Below are 6933 nucleotides of genomic sequence, written 5' to 3'. Positions count from 1 at the left end.
GCAATATCTACAGTATAAACATAGATCATATATTTAATTTAGCAATATCTACAGTATAAATATGTTGTTCCTGTGGTTCAGTGGTAGATAGAGCATGGCGTTAGCAATGTAAAAGGTCATGGGTTTGATACCCAGGGAACACACATACTGGTAAAAAATGTATAGCCTGAATGCACTGCAAGTTGCTTTGGATAAAAGCGTCTGCTAAATGCAAAAATTATTATTATTAAATATCTTCTAGACTATATGATGATATGATGACTAAAAAATGTCCACCCAGGATATCTGCCGGCCCACCCTTCTATAGCCGTCAAGAACCGGGCCTATCACCGCCCTGCCCAATGGGTTATTTTAAATACAGGGTTCCCGTGGGTCCTTAAAGTCTTAAATCTTAATTTTTCATTTTTTCTTACCTTTAATGGCCGATAAAGTAGTGTTCATGAGCGCAGCGCTGCTTTGTTTACAGCCGTTACCGGAGAAACCGCTTTATCCTGCCAGTCCAGAAGCGCCTCCTGCTGGCAGAGAATTAATTAGCATTTTTATAAATGCAATAAGTCCGTCTGCTGTTCTTTCAGACCAATGCGAAAATCGACCCATGTTTTGACTTAAAGTTGTAAATGTGAACCAGTGGATCGACAAGAAGCTAATGTGCCTTCTAAAATTCTAAACAAATAAGACAGCAAGACATATATTTATATGTTTTAAATTAACACAGTTCATAGGTTTGACTACTCCCTTTTCTTAAAAAAAGATTTAAAGGCTGAAATGTGTTGTTTATCATTTTATAAGACTTTTTTTGTTTTGTGAAAACCTGTATCTGAACTGTAAATCATTAACCCTGCTCATATGATATTAATTTTATTTGTGTAGGTCTTTAAAAAGGTCACAAAAAGCCTTCAATTTGATTTTAAAAATCCTTCAGATACCCTGTAAATAGTGAAATAAAATTCCTTCCTTGATATTTGCTGATATGTGCATTGAAAATGTTTTTGATTGATGTTTTGACTCCTATCCAGTTTTCTATCCAGTTTTCTATAAGAACTTTTTTTTTTTTTAATTTGGGCTAGTTAAATTCATCTATGGCTATCAAAATCTGAAGAGTGCCTGCCCACAGGTCTACCAGGGATTTTGAAATTTTGCAAGCCCCGGCTTAGAACCCATTCCAGATCTAAGCACCCCCAAGCAATCAATCATGACTGACAAGACTTCCAGGAATGTTGGCCAAGTCTTACATCAGTTTCCCTCTACAAAGTCTAAAAGCTGGAGGAAAAAACGTAAACTAGCCAAAGGTTACTCTGGTCTGTTTGGATGATTTTAGAGGGGTTTTGGCACTTTACAGCAAGTCAGAAATGGACACCAGCTGGCAGATCAATTAAAAACCAGCTTGGCTGGCCAGTCCAAACACCTGTCTGATAAAAATACTTGTTTCATGGATGCTCATTACTGAAGCAAGAGTCTAACTCCAAAGTATACTAGAGTCTGGGACCACCAGGGGCTGTTGAAAAGGAAAGCTGTTGAAAAGAAAAAAATATAAATTATAATAAACAATAATAAATATGAATGTTTACATTTTCAGAATTTGATAAAGTTTTTGTTTCTATTGACTGGTCAGAAAACGTTGCCAAAAATGATTTTATAATATAGACAGCCATAGTTTTGAATATCTTTTCAGGTTTAATTAGTTTCTTCTGCTCACCAGGGCTACACATTGATTTGATTATAATAGGTAAAAAAAAAAAAAACTTTCTATTTTAAAATATATTTCATTCCTGTGATACAAAGCTGAATTTTCAGCATCATTACTCCAGTCTCCAGATAGAAAGAAAGAAAGAAAGAAAGAAAGAAAGAAAGAAAGAAAGATAAATAATACTGACCCCAAACTTTTGAATGGTAGTGTTAAAAAAGATTCAAATTAATATAAAGAAAATATTTCCCATTCAATATAGACATGTATAATGATTTTATCTTTCACAAATGTGTCTTCAAATGTGAGAATATATACTGTACCTGGCTCCTTTTCTATTTGATTCAAGGGGTCCTTTGCAAGGATATCATCAGATTTGGGGCCCTTTGGCATCACAAAAGTAGCCGTCTCTATAACTCCACCCTCCTTTTCTGATTGGCTAGTTTCTTAAATATGTTGAAAAGGAAAGCTGTTGAAAAGAAAAAAATATAAATTATAATAAACAATAATAAATATGAATGTTTACATTTTCAGAATTTGATAAAGTTTTTGTTTCTATTGACTGGTCAGAAAACGTTGCCAAAAATGATTTTATAATATAGACAGCCATAGTTTTGAATATCTTTTCAGGTTTAATTAGTTTCTTCTGCTCACCAGGGCTACACATTGATTTGATTATAATAGGTAAAAAAAAAAAAAACTTTCTATTTTAAAATATATTTCATTCCTGTGATACAAAGCTGAATTTTCAGCATCATTACTCCAGTCTCCAGATAGAAAGAAAGAAAGAAAGAAAGATAAATAATACTGACCCCAAACTTTTGAATGGTAGTGTTAAAAAAGACACAAGCATGGACCATTCTCCCTTTTTTTTCCAAGAGCTGTCAAAGAGACAGGTGTGATTTCTCAAGACACCCACAGTATTTGAATGATTTCTGTCCAGGTTTTCCAGGGATAAAAAAGCCTTATACCATCTTGAATCTTTGCAATTATGCTACATAGATTCTGATGGGCTTATCAGCATCTTTCTAGAGTCATGACAGTACAAAAAGCACTCTCTCACACACGCGCACACACACACACACGAGTACGTAGAAACAGAGGCATCAACAGGACTCATTCAGAGAGCTACAGACCCGCCTGAAGCAACTGTACTTTTCCTCACATATCAACACCTTAGTGTTCACAGCAAACAATTAATGATAAAAGCAAGTGCTCATTAAGAACGATGTTCTCATTAAAACCAGTGATTAAGTGTTTGTTATTTATATCATAACTGTAATCTAACACTCACTCTGAATCTCAACTCCATGCTCTGTACTTCCAGGTATTTTTTTAAGACGATAGATGTTCAGGGGAGCAGGGTTGTATAATAGCTTGTAATGGTTTAAATGTTGTTAGCTGTTACCCTTAAGCTCTGGCAGATGGAAGGCATGCAAAGACACATTGTCTCTGGGGTGGGACTCGCAAAGCTATTTACACATTTCCTTTGCCAAACGGAGAGTAATTATCTGTCTCAAAGAGAAATCAATCCAATACCATGGAAGGCCTCCAAAGGCGCAGCAGAAGTATGAAAGCTACAAACGATGATGATGAAAAAATGAGCTTTACACGGCCGAGTCACTTTTTTTTTCAGTAACTGTTCTTGGGTTTGAAGCCTAGCAGAGAGTCTGTCTTTGAGCAGCGGTAGTATACAGCTTTAAACCTCCGTGAAGAACAGCAGCGCACTGCACACACCAGATGGGACTCGCTCACTCATATTATTTTGTTTTGCCAAACATATTGTTTATATCACTGCAAAAAATACTGAAAAATCAAACACACTTGATGACTAGAACAGTTGTTAAACTGGCACAACATTTCCTTAATCAGGGTTAAAAGAGCACAGGTGAGAAGAAATGCCTAAAATGCAAATTAAAGCAGTTGATATAAACGGTTGAACAGCAAAAAAAAAAAAGTTAAAACACAGCAAAAAGAAAGGCAGATAGAAAAAGTCAATAGGAAAGATGTGAGATTAGTTATTACTATTATGTCAGATCCAGTGAGCAAAATACCATAAAAACAACCAAAATCTTAATAGATACAAAAGATAAGCTAAAAACATTGCAATAATTTAATAAATAAATAACTACACATTCATATATAACAACGATTCTTCTTACGATTCAATGATTCTTAATAATATGAATAACAAGGTAAGATTTTATAATAATTTTCATTAACAAGTCATAAACTAACAATGCTTAACATATCAGATACTCAAAATATGAGATAATGTGCTTGCAAATGTTTACTAATGAATTTTACATAATTATTAGCAGATCATTAGTTAATTTAAATTAAAATGCTTACACATGTTATGAATCATGCACACTTAACTGATTTTAACTGATGCTATACATTGATTAACAGCTTATTTATTAAAGTGGAATTGAGAGAAACATTTAGTATCTTTAGGAATTGGACTTTCATCTACTGTAACAAAGTTTGAATAAAGGATGATTAGTTAAGAATGTTTCTATTCGTGCTAAACACACAAAAACAGCAACACATGCTAGCAACAAGAACAGCATATCTTAAAATAAAGGCTTTGTGATTATTGGTTTATTGACTCAATTACAGATTTCAGAATTGACAAATCAAGACTTCAGTCTGCAGACTGCAGTCTTTGACATCAAATTTCAGAAAAGTCGCTAGCAGAAACTAAAGTAATAAGTCGCTAAACTAAAGGGTTTGCGTTCTGGTATGGTACCTTACAGATCAGCGACAGAAAGAAGGTGAACATGATCGTGTAAAATTTAATTAAATTACATCCACTTAGCGGATGAAACTTGAAAAATTAAAAACACTGCAAACGTGTAGAAAATGTCCTATTTACAAGGTCAAAACTTGCATAAAATATAGAATATATATTGTATTCAACAATTATGAAACAACATCAGAGTTCAAAATTTGACTACCATACTGTACTGTTCAGATGGCTCATTTACAGTAGCATGTGTCACACCTTTGTAAGATATGTAGTAGACGCTCAGGTGCTATCAGGTCTTTTGAGAGATTTAATGAGATGGTGGAATGCCAGACTCACTTTATGAGAGCTCCAGATCTGGATGCTGATCGGCTGCATGAACGTGTGAACAAGGCATCTGAAGTAAGAGAAAGTGTGAGCATCCTGAGTTAACAATTTGTCCTCCACTTCAGACACCTGCTCAGTTTCTTAAGACCCAAAATCTAAAAGGGCATTAACATATCTTTAATACTTCTTGAGTTACAGGCATGCAAACTTTGGAGAAAAAATCTTCAAAAGTGCTTTTCCCCATTTTTGAATGGTCACCATTGGCACATAATGTAACAGAGATTGCTAAAGTCAACAGATTAATTAATAGACCTACCAATATCTGTGTAAAAATAATATCATGATGCTGCCATCTTTCTGAAGTCATTTTTACCCCCCTCTCCCCTCCCCCTATAGTTTGGCTCCGAATCTCAGGTGAAAATTGTCATTTTGACCCCCCTCTCTACAAAATAGTGGATTACTCAGTAAATATACATCCATGACATTTAATATTTTGGCTTTCATCACTATACATGTTTATCTAAATAAACACTGTAAATGTGGCTCAGTGGTAGAACATTGCGTTAGCAACGCAAAAGGTTGTGGGTTCAATTCCCAGTGAACACAGTGAAAAATTATAGCCTGAATGCACTGTAAGTTGCTTTAGATAAAAGCATCTGCTAAATACATAAATTAATTAATTAATTATCTTTCTTCAGAAAAAAAATACTAACACAATCTAAAATTTGATCCGTGGATGTTTCGGAAATTTGGCTGATTTGACACGGAATGATCCCAAAATAATAAAGCATGTATACTAATATATCAGACTAGTGTTATTTCAGTATCATTTAGATGATTATAGTTTTTATCATTTAGATTTTCATTTTCATTTTATTTCAAGTTTTAGTAATTGTGTTGTGTTTTTGCCATTTTTATGATTTTTATCATTAAATATGTAGTTAGTTTTTATTAATTTTATTTCAGTTTTATTTTCAAATGAGTTTTCAGATTTTTTTTATGTTTTATATTTTATTTCAGTTAAAGCTTATTTCAATTCAAATAACACAATTTTTATGTTTAATTAATTTTTAACCCTGCATCTGTCTCAGTCATAGACATCAGGCTGTCCCTTCAAAAACGATGAATTCTATGACATTCTCTTTGCATCAAAATCCTTGTATCGTTTTCCTCTCTTAAACTGAAACATTACAGCTCCTCAGGCCCCCGGCGGCCCCTAAATCATCCCACACCTCAATAAAACGTTTCATCTCATTGAAGCGCATCGGTGACACACCCCTGTTATCCAGACTAGCTCGAAAGCCTGCAGTGACTGCCATCTCTGCATATTAATTTACATTAGGTCTGTTTTCGCTTGGCAGGTGCAGGTCTCTATGAACCAAGCGGGCAAATGCATCACCTTCTAGAAATATCTATATTAGGGTGTCAGTGCTAACAGCTAATCATTAGCAGAGCCTTTCCTGGTCTGTAATTAAAGTGCCGGGCTTCATTTTGCCGAAGGTTAAAGGCAATGTTGTTGAGTTTAAAGAGCCACATATAAAAAGCCCAAGAGATGGACAGACACTTGACGGGTTTTGGAAACAGTAAATCCAATGTTGCTAACATATTTGTCGCTTTTACAATACTTTAGAGTTATTTTCTCAGTGTCTGCAATGCATAAGCAGAGTCAAAACATTAAGCAACAGGAAAAACCCAGTGCTGATTAATGACATACAAAAGCCTGCAATGTCTCGACAAACTGTGATGAATGAACGCTAAAGCTCAAGATTAATCTGTATAATGCTAACTAACACATTTGACTCGAGGAGCTTTGGAGACGCTCTCTCTGTTCGTAATCTTACAGCAAAATCACAGAAAATATGAAGTGTTTGTCAGATCGGAGAGACATCACAGAGCTGGAGCGAGCTAACTTTGAGTCGTAGCCTCATACAGGAAGTGATGAATGGGCTAAAGCGGGAGCGATCCATCACGAGCAGGAGTATTAATTAATGTTGTAGGAGGAATGCCAGAAAGACCTGTTTCACATTAGCAAAGAGAGAGAGAGAGGGGGAAACAATAAACGAGAGAGAGACCTCTCAGTTTTCCAGCATTAACACAAATTTAAGCCTCCCCAGCAACAAAGGCTAAGTAAGCTAAGTGAGGTGTGTGCATTGACAGAAGCATAAACACATAT

The sequence above is a fragment of the Sinocyclocheilus grahami genome, unplaced genomic scaffold, assembly GCF_001515645.1.
Source record: "Sinocyclocheilus grahami isolate Dianchi unplaced genomic scaffold, SAMN03320097.WGS_v1.1 scaffold51.1, whole genome shotgun sequence".
Classification (NCBI taxonomy): Eukaryota; Metazoa; Chordata; class Actinopteri; order Cypriniformes; family Cyprinidae; genus Sinocyclocheilus; species Sinocyclocheilus grahami.
The sequence above is the reverse complement of the archived record's forward strand: the minus strand, read 5'-3'. Positions refer to the sequence as shown.